At 46.7% G+C, this 16,714-nt stretch overlaps 1 pseudogene; it reads right to left on the bottom strand.

Annotated features, from left to right (window-relative positions):
- Window positions 1-5,902: 5,902 nt before the first annotated feature.
- LOC144127629 (uncharacterized) lies at window positions 5,903-14,368 on the bottom strand (annotated as a pseudogene).
- Between the last annotated feature and the right edge of the window lie 2,346 nt (window positions 14,369-16,714).

Here is a 16,714-nt window from a genome sequence, read left to right as displayed (position 1 = left end):
AAAAAAAATTCTCCGCCAACACTGCATCAGCGTTGGACTTAAGAGCGTTAGCTACGAGAGCTTCAAGTGTTTAGATCGGGGTCCTAGATCGGGGTGCTCAGCAAACGTGGAGAAGACAAAATACAAACATCTGAGGGCATTTCGTTTCGGAAACATTCGTTCTAAGATACAAGCAGCGTCATCTACTTCAAAGATTTTGCACTACTATTGCGATTTACAGCCACCTTCGCTAAATCCGGTATGTTTCCTCCTTATATATCAGTTAACGAATTTTATAAACGTGTGCATTACAACAAGATGAATTGTTTGACCGCATCCGGAACCCTCTGCGACAAACGATTAGGCCTTTTGGCTGTCTGGAAGTCCCCGGAATGCAGAGTTTGGGGGCGAAAAGGTTGTCGGTGCGAATCCCACACATATTTTGGGCTTCATCTAAATATTTATTTTATCCTCAGGAACATGACAAGTCAAATGACACCACTTCGATCGTTATGCGTCAAACGGGCGGCCCCCAAATTTGATGCAAATGGGGGTCCCCGGGGTTCCACTTCGATAGCCGCTGTACTGGCATATGTAAAACGGATCGAAGGCATCTGTGACAACTGAGGCTCTACGCGCCCGCTGTTGCTATGTGATATAGTGTGGTAACTGTCTTGGCTAATTTGACCTTCCCTGCAGACAGACGTGTCCTTGACAAACGTAAGTAGTAAGAGCTGACGCTCTTAAAACTGAAACACGCGGAAAAATGATATCGGGGTTGCCTTGAACATTTATACAGAGAACTGCGTGCATGTACACACATGCTGCCTTTGTGTAGCCGGATGGTTATGGCGAGTAATTTTCCCTGATTGACGACTATCGACATTCTTTTCCGCGACGCATAGAAGTGTCCTTGGTTTTTTCTGCGCATGTAGTAGTAGCGGTACATTATGTTACATGGCTTGAACATGTCACAGAAGCCAAGAGGACACTGACTTTCAGTAGCGCCTTTCGACTTGCGCACACCGATTGGTGTGCAGGCGCTGTCGTGGCTGCAGCTACATGCCGCCACCGCAAGCGCGTGCGGATACGCAGGCACCGCTGGCTTCGTCGCTTGTGTATACAGCTTTTTGGGCTTTCAAAGCCGCATTATACTCTTGAGCATGCACTACTTTCATCACATTGTCATGTGTGAACAGAAGGGAATTAGGTGAGTGCTCGAGCAGTGCCTCTCCTCTAAGCCAATTCTCGTTCGGTGAGAGAGCCAGGTCGCGGGAAGCGAGTTGAAAACTCGATTCGCCAATGTGAATGAGCACTTCATTTCGCTCGGTGCCCGTCACCAACAGACCAGAGCACCTCGCATCCTCTTCGCGACTCGCCACAGTGAACGCGCTTTGAAGCATCTTTTGTCAATTTGATCCTATCGCTGTCACACGACCGCATAACAGTATTTCTAGAATTCTGCAGTAAAATAATTACCCTCACCAGGAATCTGTCGTATGACGCATCCAACGATAGGTATCTATCGCGCGGCACAAACCACGACAGGTATCTGTCGCGCGACTCATCCCACGACAGGTATCTGTCGCGCGGCATATCCCACGACAAGCTCTTGTGTCGCGCGACAGGCCGCACGACAGGTACTTTTGTCGCGTGAAAAGAGGCGCGATAGAAGTCTGTCGCGCGACTGAACCCACCACAGGCAACTTTGCTGAGGCACGCAATCTCTGTCGCGCGGCACTACTCCCTCTGTCGCGCGACAGTAGCTGCGACAGAAACCTGTCGCGCGACAAATGCTGCGACAGGGACCTTCTTCGCACGACAAAATGCAGGAAAGATGTCTGTCGTGCGGCAGAACCCACTACAAACAACTTTGTCGCGCGAAAGAACCCACGACACGAAGCTTGTCGCACGACACATGGCACGACAAGACAGCTTGTCTTGCGACACAAAATTGTGTCGCGCGACAGATGCGCGACAAAAAATTCTGTCGTCCGTTTTGATCGGGCGGTCATGGATGCTGGCGCTATATTGACCACTATGATGCTGGTATCGGCGGCCATGGCCGTTTCCAGCACAAGCTAGGGGTTAACATATAATGGATTTCGTCCGTGATGCTGGCTTCGTGGCAACGTGGTGGCAGAAACTGCTGGAGAAACTTCATTCATGGCGGATGTTGGCATAATACTGGGAGTGTAGACGGCTAGCTGTGAGCGATGGTGTCATGTGTTCGTCGATCATGCGAGGCAACCTGCGTGGTTTGCAGAGAGCTGACGCACCCGGAAGTCGAAGCGCGAAACGCAGAGCACTCGGTGACTTCGGAAAGCTTACCCCCGAATGCAGAAATCTAAGTGTCTCGCTTGGACTTCACTACAAGAAGTCGGCTTGGAGCACCGCGGCGACCTCAAAGCGATCAAGACTGCTTTCGCGTTTCGTAGAGGCAACGAGCACGGCAGGCACATACTGGTCGAGAGGACCGCTGGCAGGCCCGTCTTGGCACAGAGCGAAGAGGCTTGGACTATACGAACTTATATGCGCTCTCTGGGTGCACGCTATCGTGCACCCAGAGCACGCTATCATACGAAAGCGGCCGGCCGACCAGACCCGGAGAGCCTCGGGGGCTGTCTCCAGGCAGTTAGAGCACGTTTCAAGCGCTCTTTGCGGCCAAAGTGCGGGCGGACTCGTAAATAACAACACCGCAGCGACGGCTAAGTCCACGAGCTCGGCTCGTGCACGGCAGCGAACGGCGCGATGCCGTGGGTGCATGGCTAACGTGGGTTTGACGGCGAAAACGAAACAGGAACCTTCAATTTTAATTCAATAATATAAATTAGGCTTGTTTTATAGCGACATCAAAATTTTTATTTTAGGAAAGCACCGCAACACATCGTCGGTTTTCGAGCAAGGTGAACAAATATTCTGCTCAAAGGTAGAATTAAACGCTCCGCTAAGCCTATCAATTCGCTTGCAATGCCACCAAGAAAAGCAGGAGCCGCGCGAAAGCCTCCTCGCATGCATAACCGCACGATCACCCAACGCGAAGAACCTTAAAAGGTCACAAACACGGCTTTTGCGCAGCAGTGAATGCCGCTTTGAGCTGTATGTCTGCTTTTAAGGCTGTCTACACAGTGCTTTTATTCTTCAATCAACTGTTGAATAATATTTCGAAGATAACTTCAATGAGTGAAGACAATTAAAAGTATGTATGCAAAGCTTTTCTAGTGCGGTACCGTGTAATGTACTATATCGGCAGGAAAACATGTATATGTATGGACCATGAAAACAACTCCAAATTTTTTGCTCTGGTATACAACCTAACACTAAGAAAATGAACGCGAAAGGCGTGGTCTGGCACGCTTATACCCTGTATGGCAAAAAATCATGCATTTCCAGGTTTTGGGAAGTAAAATTTTTCAGAATAATTCATTCGATATGCGGTCCATTTTCTTTTCTTGATTGCACCTCAGAGAACAGCTGTCAGAACTAGGCGCCCTGAAGTGACGAAAATTTGTTAGAAACGTGAGCTGCTATACACAGTTATTTATTACACTACAGTGTGTACATCTGCTATTATTAACAATCGACAAATTGCAAATTTATCTAGAGCATGCATGTATGAAGACAGGGACAGATTTGCTTCAAAAATATATTCTGTAATACACTATATATAAATCAAATGGGACAGTAAACATATAATCATGCAGGACAGTTTGCACAGTCTGTCCACTTGAAATGAAAAAATAAAAATATACTTTATGTTCACAGTATTTACAGCTTTCACTAGTTACTATACAGATCTCAAGAGAAAGGAAAAAATGACATGAAGTAAGGACACAGCGGGACCGTATTTCAGCTGAATCCACATTTAGGTATTGCTTTTGTGTTGTGTACTTTCTACAAATAAGCACCAAGCAGCATAAGTGAATCCTGCTCCACTAGGATATAAAGAACTATTATTGTACATTCACTGGCTCAAACACATGTCAGTACATCTCCACAGATGTTTTCAACCTGTATCAAAATCATCATTTATTGTCCCTTAAGGGCCTTTAGGTGGGGCACTACATAATGCGGAGCAAAAAAGCAAGAGGACATTATGGTTACATCGCAAAAGAAGGCGAGCAAATTATTATAGGGCAATGCAAAGGGGTGTGGCCGCGCAGCAATACAAGCAACATCGAAAAGGGTGCTCATAATACGAATAGGGGTGCAAGAAGCAACTCATAAAAAGATGTTAATAAGAAGTGATTTTGTGATACATAAGGAGCAGCAGGCAATGCGTGTTAATTACAGATAATACCAAGTATGGTTGAAAAGTAGATTCGAGAATTTATTCAGACCGGACTCAGTTGCCATGGGCTCTGGCAGGTAACTGCTACTTCCAAAGTTCTATGGCTGATGGCAAGAAAGATTTATGGTAGGCATTAGTGAAACCATGTAAATGCTGCAAACCCAAATTGTTGAAAAGACGACGCGATGTTCTATTTGGTGGAAGTAGAAATGTTTTGTGCAAGTGAGGGAAATTGTAGCCCACACCTCCATCATCATCATCATCATCATTTATTTACCCTTAAGGGCCCCAGGGGGTATTACATAATGGGGGCGAACAGTAATCATGTCACAAAGAACAAAATTGGAACATAAACATAACACATATAGATACAACTGTGAACACTTCAAAAGAAAAACAAGCAAGTAAGTGAGTAAACAAAAGAAAAAGAATGAAAAAGGGCCTTCAACAAGAATTATTTGGGGAATAAATCAGTTAACATCTGTTTAAATTTTAGGGAATTAACTTCATTCACAGCACTGTCTGGAAGGACATTTCACTCGGCTATGGCAGCTGGCAAGAACGAGCAATTGAACGCATTGGTTGAATTATGAATGCGTTGAATACTACTGCAATTATACAAACGTCGCGATGATCTTAAAGGGGGCATAATTAGGCTCTCACGCAGTTGGGGAAAATTATAATAAAGTTTATGAAATAGACAGAGTCTTGCTATCTTACGACGGGATGCCAAGGAAGGTAAACCAACAGAGGATTTGATATTAGTAACACTCGGCCGAGAATCATAATTTGATATTATAAACCGAGCGGCTCGATTTTGAATGGCCTCTAACATATGTGTTAAATACTTTTGATGGGGATTCCAAATGCTCGATGCATATTCAAGTTTAGTGCTGATGAAAGTTTCGTATGCGATTAGTCTAACCTCAGGGGGAGAAAATGTGAGCGATCGTCTGATGAATCCTAGTGATTTAGAAACGCTAGCAGCAAGGGACGTTATGTGCTTCGACCAGTTCACGACTTCACGAACCAGGTTTATTCCAACCCGCAAACAGCCCAAGTGATGACGATGAGTATACACAGGTGAGGAAGATGAAGTGGCATACAGATAAGTGAGATGGATGAAACCGCAGTCAGTGCTCACACTATAGCTTATGGAAAAGACGAAGTTCGGCAATTGTGTGATGAAAAGACAGTGGAGGTAAGCCGAGCGACAATTTTGTGCCTGAAACACTGATGCTGTAGTCATAACATCACAATATAATCCGGGATGCACAGCTTTGTACTGATTCTAATGTGTAAATAAGATAAGTTTCGTGCAGGTTCCAAATGGGTGAGGCACATGTTCCAATTTTGAGCAAATGAACGTTTTGTAGGTGAGTGCGGCTAGGAGGGAACAACTAGCAATCCGCTGTAAGTTGAGTGATTTTGAACTTTCAATGACTACGTTAGGATGTGCTCAGACCATGAAAGTCTGCTAGCCTTGTTATTCGTAGGTACCGGTATGACTCTATTTGTGTTAGTGCTATTAGCTTAAGGAATTACGATAATTTAGATTATTACATTTGCGGGCTTTATGGGGTTGATGCTCTAAGCATGTGATCAGACGCTTGAACCCAGTTGCTGCTAGCCTCACTCCCTTTCTATCCTATTTGGCAAGTCGCAAATGAATGTCTTTTCTTGCTGCAAAAATTCAATGAAAAGGCAACAGTCAGCCACTTCCTCCGGCAGTACCACATTAAGTGCTCTGCCAGATGAGACAAAGCACTCTTTGATGTGCGGTGGTGCAGCATCCCTGTCTGCAATGATCATTGGTCTGCACATCAAGACGCAAATTTTGGCCTCTAGTAATAATATTTTTCCGATGCGCTCGTACGAGCCACTGCATGTTTCGATGAATGTTGAGTCAGAACGGGATGGTCGGTTGTATGCAGTGCTATGAAAGACCTGCTTTGCTTGTACAAAGCGCTCGTACTGAAGTGCTGTGAATGTACTCGTGCCTAAGCGATTATTCACAGCATCCTGCTCTTCAGCGCTTAGAGCAACGTCTTTTCCCTTGCCTAAAAGGCACAACTTGTCAACATGTGTAGCCATCTGTAAACGGGGATACCCAAAGGTCTCCATGCAAAACTCTTTCTCGTGGAGACACAGAAAGCTGCTGCTCATCACCTTGCGCAGTTGTTGATGCATAATAATGCGTTCAACAATTTGCTGAGGGATGCCATTTGCAGCTGACACCTGCCGAACTATGTGTCCATTTCCACCTTCAAAAACAAAAGCAGAATGTTCCCACAGTGGCCCAAGTGACCGAGCACAATTAGCCAAATGAAGAAGCACATGAACATTAAATGTCTAGCTGGCAACCCCATATAATCTCTTGCACTGAATGACGAAGCTCTCCAGAAGCAGCTCTGAAAATAAAAAGTGTAACGGGGGGTTTGTTACGAGGTACTGGGGCGACGGGAACGGCAACGGCAGCAGTCTGGGACCAGATCGGCAAAAGACACACAAGCGTAGCGCTGGCCAAAACTCTCGAGAACACTGTCACCTCGTCTTCGTCTTTTCAAATCATCCGACGCATCTTCTTCTTTAGCCTTACAATCACCCCGGGGACAAGAGGAGCCATCCTGGCGACTTAGGATGATGGCAAGACGGCGGGGTCGTAGTAGGGCTTGAGGCGCTGGACATGAACGGTCTCCCGTCCTCGGCGGCGGAGATCAGGAGACGGCGTGAGGGGTTCCACGATATAATTAACCGGAGAGGTGCGCTCCAGCACACGGTAGGGACCATGGTACTTCGCAAGAATTTTTGAGGAGAGACCGGGAGTTCCTGAAGGGATCCAGAGCCACACAAGTGCACCAGAAGTGTAGTTCGGTGGGGTTTGGTCTTGGTCGAGGCGGGAGCGCTGCCGATGCTGGGTGTCAGTGGTGAGTGACCGGGCAATTTGGCGGCAGGCTTCGGCGTGTTGCGCGGCGTCGGAAACAGGCCGATATTCGGATTCATCAGGGCGGTAAGGGAGGATAGTGTCGATAGTAGCAGAGGGATGGCGGCCGTAAAGTAGGAAGAAAGGAGAGAATCCGGTGGTAGACTGCGTAGCGGTATTGTACGCATAAGTAACGTACGGAAGGACGAGATCCCAATTCGTGTGGTCAGAAGCGACGTACTTGGAGAGCATGTCTCTGAGTGTGCGGTTAAATCGCTCAGTGAGGCCATTGGTCTGCGGATGATAGGCGGTGGTAGTTCGGTGAATCGTGTTGCACTCTTTGAGAAGCGCCTTCACCACCTCAGATAAGAACACGCGGCCTCGGTCACTGAGCAGTTCACGAGGTGCACCGTGGCGAAGGATGAATCGGTGCAAAATGAAGGAGGCGACGTCCGTCGCTGTGGCAGCCGGAAGGGCAGCAGTTTCGGCATATCGTGTAAGGTGATCCACCGCTACTATAGCCCAACGGTTGCCGTCTGCAGTGTATGGAAGCGGACCGTATAAATCAATGCCAACGCGGTCGAACGGGCGTGGAGGGCATGGTAACGGCTGCAGCTCAGCAGCAGAACGATGGGGAGGTGTCTTGCGACGTTGGCAGGGAATGCATGCGCGCACGTACTTCATGATAAAGGTGTACATTCCGCGCCAGTAGTAGCGCAGCCGTATGCGGGTGTAGGTCTTGAAAACGCCCGCGTCCAAGACAGCTTCGGGCAGGTGAGAGAACTCGACTTCAGCTCGAGCACAATCGATGATAGCAGCATGGCGCGATAGGAAATCCCAGCCCAGGATAACAGCATGAGAACAGCAGGGCAGTACGACGAATTCGACGGCATAAATGGTCCCCTGGATTACAACGCGAGCGGTACACGCTGCTGACGGCTGGATGTTCTGAGCGCTGGCGGTGCGCAGTGAGGGTCCAGCAATTGGCGTCCTTACTTTTCTTAAAGAACTACACAGCTTTGCGTCCATGACGGAAACGGCAGCACCAGTGTCGACAAGCGCCATGACAGAAACGCCGTCGACGGAAATTTCAATGAGGTTAGCGGCTGACGGATGAGGCCTTTCGAAGTTCGTTGTGGACGCAGTTCTCGCCTCAGGAACTGCGGCGCCTAGTTTTCCTCCTGGTTAGCTGTGGGGCGACGTCGCATAGGCGAAATAGACCGGCGTCGTGGAGAAGAGGGCCGGCGGCTGCAGAGGGTAGAACGGTCCGGCGAGGAAGTACGACTTTGCGGCGGCGCAGCTGGTACAGAGTACTGACTCGGTGGGGGCCAGTACCCAGGAGCTTGGGGAGGAATTTCCGCGTCCGGGAGACGACGGCGGCAATGCCGAGCTACATGACCTGGGAGACCACAAAAGAAGCAAATCGGCCGATTGTCCGTTGTGCGCCAGGAATCGCTGACCCTTGGAGTAGGTCGTCGGTAAGCCACTGGCCCTCGCAAATGCGCCGGAGGCGCACTATAGATTGGCGGCTGCGGTCTTGCTACGACATCGGCATATGTCACTGGAGCCGCGACAGGAGGCGGTCTCGCGACGGCTTCGGCATATGTGAGCGGAGCCGCCACAGGTTGTGGTCTGGCGACAACGTCAGCGTATGTCAGCGGAACCGTGACAGGTGGTGACGGATGAGCCGGTGGAAGAGCCTCAGCAACTTGCTCTTGAATTGTATGTCGGAGCGCTGGAGTCAGATATGATGGTCGGTCGTGAGCGCTCGGCAGAAAGGAAAGTTGACGTGCCACTTCTTCCCGCACGAAGTCTTTAATCTGCTGTAGCAGCGAGGGGTCAGGAGCAGGCGTGAGCCCAGCGAGCGACTCAACCTGCTGTGGCCGCTGGCGTGTCAGAATCCGCTGCTTGCGCAACTGCTCAAAGCTTTGACACAGCGTGACGACTTCAGCAACGGTACGCAAGTCGCGCGCTAGAAGCATCTGAAAAGCGTCGTCATCGATGCCTTTCAAGATGTGTTGGATCTTGTCGGCTTCCGACATACGAGCGTTGACCCGCTTGCACAAGTCGACGACATCTTCAATGTAGCTAGTGAAGCTTTCACTAGCCTGCTGAGATCGTTCACGCAATCGCTGTTCGGCTCGGAGTTGCCTGACAGCCGGTCGACCAAATACGTCTGCAAATTTAGTCTTAAAAATGGACCAGGTTTGAATATCTGCCTCATGGTTGCGATACCAGAGGTTAGCCACACCGGCGAGATAAAAGATGACGTTGTTTAGCTTCGTCACATCGTCCCATTTGTTGTATACGCTCACCCGCTCGTACGATGTGAGCCAATCTTCCACATCGTTCTCGTCAGTCCCGCTGAAAATGGTCGGGTCCCGTTGACGAAGAGAGCCGGCACAGATGACAGCCTGGCCCACTTGTACGGCCTGGTGTTGGACGTCCTCAGGCATCGTGCGCGCCGGGAGAGCACGACTACGGAGCTCCTTGGCCGATGTTTTTACCCAGCACCTCCACCAAATGTAACGGGGGGTTTGTTACGAGGTACTGGGGCGACGGGAACGGCAACGGCAGCAGTCTGGGATCAGATCGGCAAAAGACACACAAGCGTAGCGCTGGCCAAAACTCTCGAGAACACTGTCACCTCGTCTTCGTCTTTTCAAATCATCCGACGCATCTTCTTCTTTAGCCTTACAAAAGTAACAAATATTAGGTGAAGTTGAGAGCCATTAAAAATTTCCTCGACAAACACAGTCAAGTTATTCTCAAACCACCTCATTGCAAGATTTTTCTTCTTCATGTTTTCTATGCGAAGGTTCATTAAAAACGAGCAGTTCCATGTTCAGGAACATGAAATCTCTCTATTCCAGAAAGAGCACACTATAAGATTGCATGACACTAGCTGATAAGCAAAAGCTGCACACGGCTACGCCAACATAATTCGTCTTTAAAGGTGGCTCCTACGTCTAATTTGGCCCTGCATTACAGAGACAGTGAACTTAGCAATTCTAAGCCGTTGGACAAAAATTCATGTGTGCCTGTGTTCAATAGTACAAACATTCTGTATAGGCATTCCAATCAGCTAACAAGGGAATTATCAGAGGCATATCATATTCACAAAAACTCTGACATATGCGTCAGCACACCATCTGTTGTAATCCATGATTGTGAAATTCGGTATCTTAATTCAACACAGTGATTCGTTTTGTCATTTTGGGGGTAGGCACATGCGCTGCTGGCTGCCTTGCGTGAGCTATTTAACCTTGTGTTTTTTTTCAATAAACTTCAGTTGATAGTAGCGCTTGTTCTTCGTGTCTTTCTCTTTGTGTCCCCTGTCGCAGCGCTTTCTAAAGTTTTCAAAGATTTAGCAGCTAGCTCAATTGCCTGTGTTACTGGAAAAGAATCATTACCCAATTTACCACGTCACAACTTTTAACAGGTAAGCAATGGATAATGTTTCAGGAGTGTTGTAGTTAACTACAAGAACAAATAGCACAAAAACAGAACTATATATCTAACATGACGAATACTATGACATCGGAGAATATGAAAGGCACTCTAAAAAAGAGGAGAGGGGGTTACAAGATGGCAGGAGTTATTTTTGAAGTTTATGCACCAAGCAGTTTGTGCCTTCTGTGAATATTTTAGAACCACAGTTCACAAAATTAACTATTCTGCATATACTATGCAGGAAGAACATTTATGATTGTAAATAATATTTCAAAATGGTTTGCAGACCGTTCTACAAGAATTTAAAAGGTCAAAATCTTGCATAGTAAAAAAAATTATATGATTACCTCAGTTACTTTACAGCTATGCTATATTCACAAATGAGACCTGTAATAAGTTACCTGCTTTGGCAATTTCAAACAGAGTGAGCTCCTCTCGCAAAGGTATGTGGAGAGCCTCTGACAGTTTGCAGAGGTGCCTCCAATAGTCCGGGTGCAGGATACCTTCTAGGCACGGCAGAGCATAAAACAGTATCTACTGCCTCCACTCAGATGCTTTCCAATGTTCTCGTTCTCTAATTGGCCTAGGCAGCCTTGTCACACAGCGTGGAGGTTTGATGGCCAACAGCCGTGAATCAATGTCTTCATGTGCAGAAGGACGACCTGCAAAATAAATGTTCATACTTTTGTTGTGAGCAGAGAGAATAAGGCAAGGTGATAATACCCTGTAGAATACAAAAATCCCAACAGATGAAAGGAAAAAAATTAAAGGCAGAAGCACTGCTACACACACTATATAACTACATGTACATGCATATGGTTGCAACTTGCTTCTACCAATTAAAATAACAGTAAATGCTGAGAACACTGTAAAGAAGATTCAGCATTTTATTTTATGCAGCACGTTTTCCTACCCAGCAGTTACCAGCAGCCTACTAGCCCCTAAGTGTGCCGGTTGATAATGAAATATGCTACCGCCATCTTATGTCATCATGGTTTCTCAAAATATGTCCAATAGGAAGCCAGCTTAGTAGTAAGTACTAAACGGCTGCATCACACTATTTCACCACATTTTGTACACTATGAAGAGGCACCATCAACAGTGCCTTCCACTAATCATCCTCAGTAAAGCCAAGGCCACAGATTATAACATGTGCATGGTCTACAATCTCGCAGCTGCCATTTCCCTGCAATAAGATACACATTTGAAAAAGTGACGATAATCAGTAATAAATGCAGTGCCACAAAAAAGCCGTAATATTTCAGCAACGTTCACTAGTAAGTTTTAATTTTAGTTTATAGAGGTTTAACGTCCCAAAGTGACTCAGGCTATGAGAGACGCCGTAGTGAAGGGCTCCAGAAATTTCGACCACCTGAGGTTCTTTAATGTGCACTGTCACTAGTAAGTGAATCACGAATGAACCGCTTTGTGTGCATTGCCTTACCAACATAGAAGTGTTGATCTGAGTTCGACGTTGACAAAATTGTCTCGGTCACTTGTCTTACAACGCCTAGCAGGACGGAGTGCATATAATCCACACTGAACACATTGACAAGGTCTAGACCTGAAATAAAATAGAACGGCTAACATCAGTAAAAATACAGCACAATTCCATGAGATAAAGTACAGGAAGGAGTAAAATACTGATGTAGATACTGAAGGTGGATAAAATGAGACAAAATAATACCGAAAATTAGTTGCAAAAAAATTAACATATTGCAGGGGCTGTAGAACCTAAATACTGGAAGCAACAAATTTTGCATTAAGTGTTGCACAGTTTAATAAACAAGGCAGCAGCCTAGTGCTATCGTTTTATTGCTTACAAAAACCATGGCCTGGTGGAGACATTTGGAATGTGTAGAAAACCCCGGGGCTAAAAAGAAAGTGGAGCTCCTCCTTGAGGTAGAAAGGCTGGAGCATTGGAAAAGCATGCAGGCCAAATCTCTTGTGCTTATGTAAATGCTGCACTGATCTAGGCTTGTGTATATGACAGGCTTAACTGCCTTGGTGCACCACAAATCCGGCATAATGACGTGGAAAAATGGCACATATCATGGCAAGCACTGCCACCCAAGGGAGTTTTCATGAGTAACTAAGGAAAGAATTCGCAGGTTACACATTACCTCTCACCACTTAAACGGATGTGGTTTGCATCACTGTTCTTAATGCCCAAAACAAGATATGAACTTGATCATGCAGGAATTTGAATGTATAGTGAGGGCGATTAACCTTATTTTCCTTTTTACTAAGCGACCGTTCATACCTCAGACATGTTTTGCCAGATATGTAGTGGTTGTGACAACGGTCAGTTCATGCCAGCTAGAGAAGAAAGAAATAAAGGAGAAAAATGCCCTTACCTTCCAAATTCATGAGTGAAGATGGCCCTTTGAAGCCATTGATTATGTCATCATAACCTTCTGCAAGCTTCATGTCGCGTATAACCATGTACGTGGTTCTGGCTTCTGGCTGTTCATTTATGATGTACCGCATGCTTCCTTCAGGCAGAAAGATAATACAGCACTTAAGCACATGAACAGTAGTTTCCATAAGCTGGCACCCTTGAAAAAAAATAAGGCTCTTCTGATTTCGGTTCGGCTGACAGCTCTGACAACTCTTCAGTGTTCAGCAATCACCCAAACCACTGTCGAGTTGTTAAGAACCATCAGGTACTGCTCACCTTCAACATGCTCCCCTCGGACGAAGCACCGGGGGCATCCAAAGTGCCCGTTGAAGGGGACCATATTCAGTACCGCTGCCCTTGCTGGCGCATCGACTGAGCAACACAACACAGCTGGTTTAGAGTAGTGTGTAGTTGTCAGATATGTCCACTTAACTACTTCGGTAGTGTTGACTTCAATTACAAACTTCTTCAAGAAAAGTTGCATGTTCGGATGTTTCTTGCCGACCCAGAGCCTAGCTAGTACAGAATGCTTAAACCGTAAGTGCGGTGGCAGTTCATTCACAATGAACTGTAAGGGCCACACTGAGGTCTTTGACGATTTACAAACTGGACTCCCGTCAGTGTTGATAGTGAGAGTGAGGTCATCTTTCGGAAGTCTTTCCCGCATTCTGCTGTAGCACTGAGCACTTGTAACGTCAGAAATGACAGACTGTGGCTCTTGCAGCTTCTCCAGGTTTTCATGAAGCTGGGCCTTCGTGCTTTCAATTGCAAAGCTGAGTATCTTATGCAAATTCAGAATGATGAAAAATGAGCCGCGGTCCTTGAGCTTCTGCAGGGCACTGGTGTACCGGCAGTTGGGGCACTGTGCTGACTTCTCAATCACATTTAGAAGAGCACCGCATGTCTCGCAAAAATAGTGGTACTGCACAATGTCTTGTTTTTCCTTGCACCACAGTTGGCGAAAAGCATATGTGCTTTGGGCCAAGACACGTTGTCCAAATAGGAAATTTATTAGCTTTATTAAGTCTCCTAAAGCAGCTCATGTTAGGCCATGTGATACTGCATATGCCATAACAGCTACTATAGCGCCCATCTTGGTCACCTCTGCATTTGGCAACTTTTCGTTACTGAATTGTGCAAAGGATGACGGCAACCCATCATCTTCATCTTCAGAACTCTCAGATTCTTCAGTGAGACTTTCACTGCTGAGGCCAAAGTCACCACCCACATCAGAACTGGCTCTGCTGCAGGTGTCACTTTCTGGTTGCAGCTCATCATTTTCGAAGTCGTAGTCACTGTTCATGCCAACGTCACCACTCATATTAGAACTGGCGTCGGTGCCAGAATCACTTTTTGGTTACAACTCGTCATTTTGAAAGTCGTTGCTTAGAGGCTCTGCGTCGGCCGCTGCACCACTGGCTCCGTTTTGCGCGGCACCTTCAATGGGCAGAACGTCTGGGTAGTCAGTGGAGTGCACTTCATCCCTCGGCTCCGTACTGCCCGCTGCGTCGTCCGTGTTGTCCCACGCGGTGCTTTCAGTGGAAGGTGCGCTTGGTTGACCGCTGGAGACACTTTCATTACTTGTAGGTTTGACTGTGAGCACGGTGGCACTCAACGGACCGACAACGGCTGCCCCAAAATGGCCCTTTTGATGCCTGTAGAGAGTTGTGCTCGGCACGTCAAAGTAAGCGCCGGGCTCCAGATACTGCTTACGCCGTTTCTTCGGAGCAGATCCCGACATCGCCAACGTCAGTAAACCTCAGGTACGTATGACCAGCAGAGTACGATCTCGGTGGATTTCGCAATCGCGGATGTTGAGAGTTTGCACCGGCGGAAGGCTACTGGCAACTTAGCAGACGCTTTTATACGACACAGCTTGGGCCACGAAATAGTAGCCGCCAGCACGTTTCGTACACGACCGGCTTTTCCAGCTTGCCTGCACTCAATACTCAATCACGATGGCGTAATAGGTGCTTTCTAATCTGAGCAGTACACCATTGAACGCATTTTTTTCAGTTGTTTCAAAGGAATAATTTTATCAGTTATACGCACTAAATTTTTAATTAGCATCATCATGCTTTTCAACCTCTCTTTTTATAATACCTACTTTATTTTTAATTAATCAAATAAAAACAATGACTTCCTTAACTTGTCATCGCCCATCACATGGCACTCAATCATCAAATACTACAGCCGCCAGTTACCATGGTACGTTTTTTTACGCAGTCCCCGAATGTAGGTCGCTAGTTCGAATCCCTGATGCAAGCTATAATCTCTTTCTTGACTAGGAACTTTATGCTGCACGAAACGCTGAATCGTATGACGCCATCCGGAACAGCAGACTGTTAGGATGATTGGAGTTTTTTTCAAGCAGCAACCGGTTATTTGCGACACCCACTCGCGCCGACAGCTTTTCGACGAAGCGATTGTTCCTGTCGCGTAATATGAAAATTTGTCTGCGTGTATTTAAAGCACCCTTGTTGTCAAAAATGCCAAGAATGGTTGAATAACTACAGTTCACGCTTCACGCACAGCGCCTTCTTCCACGCTCAAGGAAGGAACTGCAGCACATTTATGCGAAGTTAATTTCAGTATCATTCCAAGCAGTTTTCGAAAACAAAATTAGCTGCAGTGTTTTTACTAAATCATTTCGTCACATTAGAGAAGAAAGAAGTTACTCCGCCAGACAGCACTCATTTTTATTGCCTGAGTACAGGTGAATAGCCACCCGATTCTTGGCCGATCCCCCAGTGTGAGTATGTGCCATCTTTTGATAGGCTAACAACAACACTTCCAACAACAGCAGCACTTCCCAGGCGTTCTGCAGGAATTTGTGGCGTCCGTCTAATTTGCTTTGGAAAGGCATTTCTATAGTGCTCTAGAATACTTTGTGTCCAGCAGACAATTTAAACGCAGGCGGCACCACCGACTTCGTGAAAACGACGCTAGGCGCTTCGAGAAAACATGTGAAAAGTTGCTTGCACTAACGCAGACGCCGTGCCACATAGGGCTACACGGTTGCGGCGCGAGCACTGCGTTATTTAATTATGATCACCGCGGTAAAGTCCTCGTACTGCACTGCATATGAAACCGGGAGAATGGTCATATAGTTACTCCAGCAAAGAAATTAATTGCCGCACCGCGCTGCTATGTTCGCTGATACCGACACACAGCCCCTAATTGCTACATATATGGGAGCCAAAGCGGCCTGATCAGGGCGGTATAAGGGTGCCTGCTAAACTACACTGTCTCGGACCTCGAGTGTGATTAACGTATATTTCCCCATTTCCCCCCACAGGCTTTGTGCCTTCCTCTCAAAATAAAGGACGTTCAATCAGTTATTTTAAACGAATTATTAGAGTATAGCATGCCTCCTCTCTTCGCTCTCTCTCTGCGGTTCAACGTACTGCAAAGTTCTTTGAAGGCTCAGCCTCTGTGGGGTTATTTAGAACACATTGACATAAGTACCCCTGTCCAGGGCAAGAATAAAGTTCAGGAAATGAGTCATTAATTGTACCAGCGCACGAGTAAAATCCTCTCTTTACCTAGAATCAGTATGCATGTTGTCGTGGACATACTAGACTCGTTAAGGACTCGTGTGGACTCGTTTTCATGTCATGCAATGTATACATGGGACGCTCCCTTGTACTTATGGCGAATTCCACTG

Source organism: Amblyomma americanum, chromosome 1 (assembly GCF_052857255.1).
Source record: "Amblyomma americanum isolate KBUSLIRL-KWMA chromosome 1, ASM5285725v1, whole genome shotgun sequence".
Taxonomy (NCBI): Eukaryota; Metazoa; Arthropoda; class Arachnida; order Ixodida; family Ixodidae; genus Amblyomma; species Amblyomma americanum.
The sequence above is the reverse complement of the archived record's forward strand: the minus strand, read 5'-3'. Positions and strand labels throughout refer to the sequence as shown.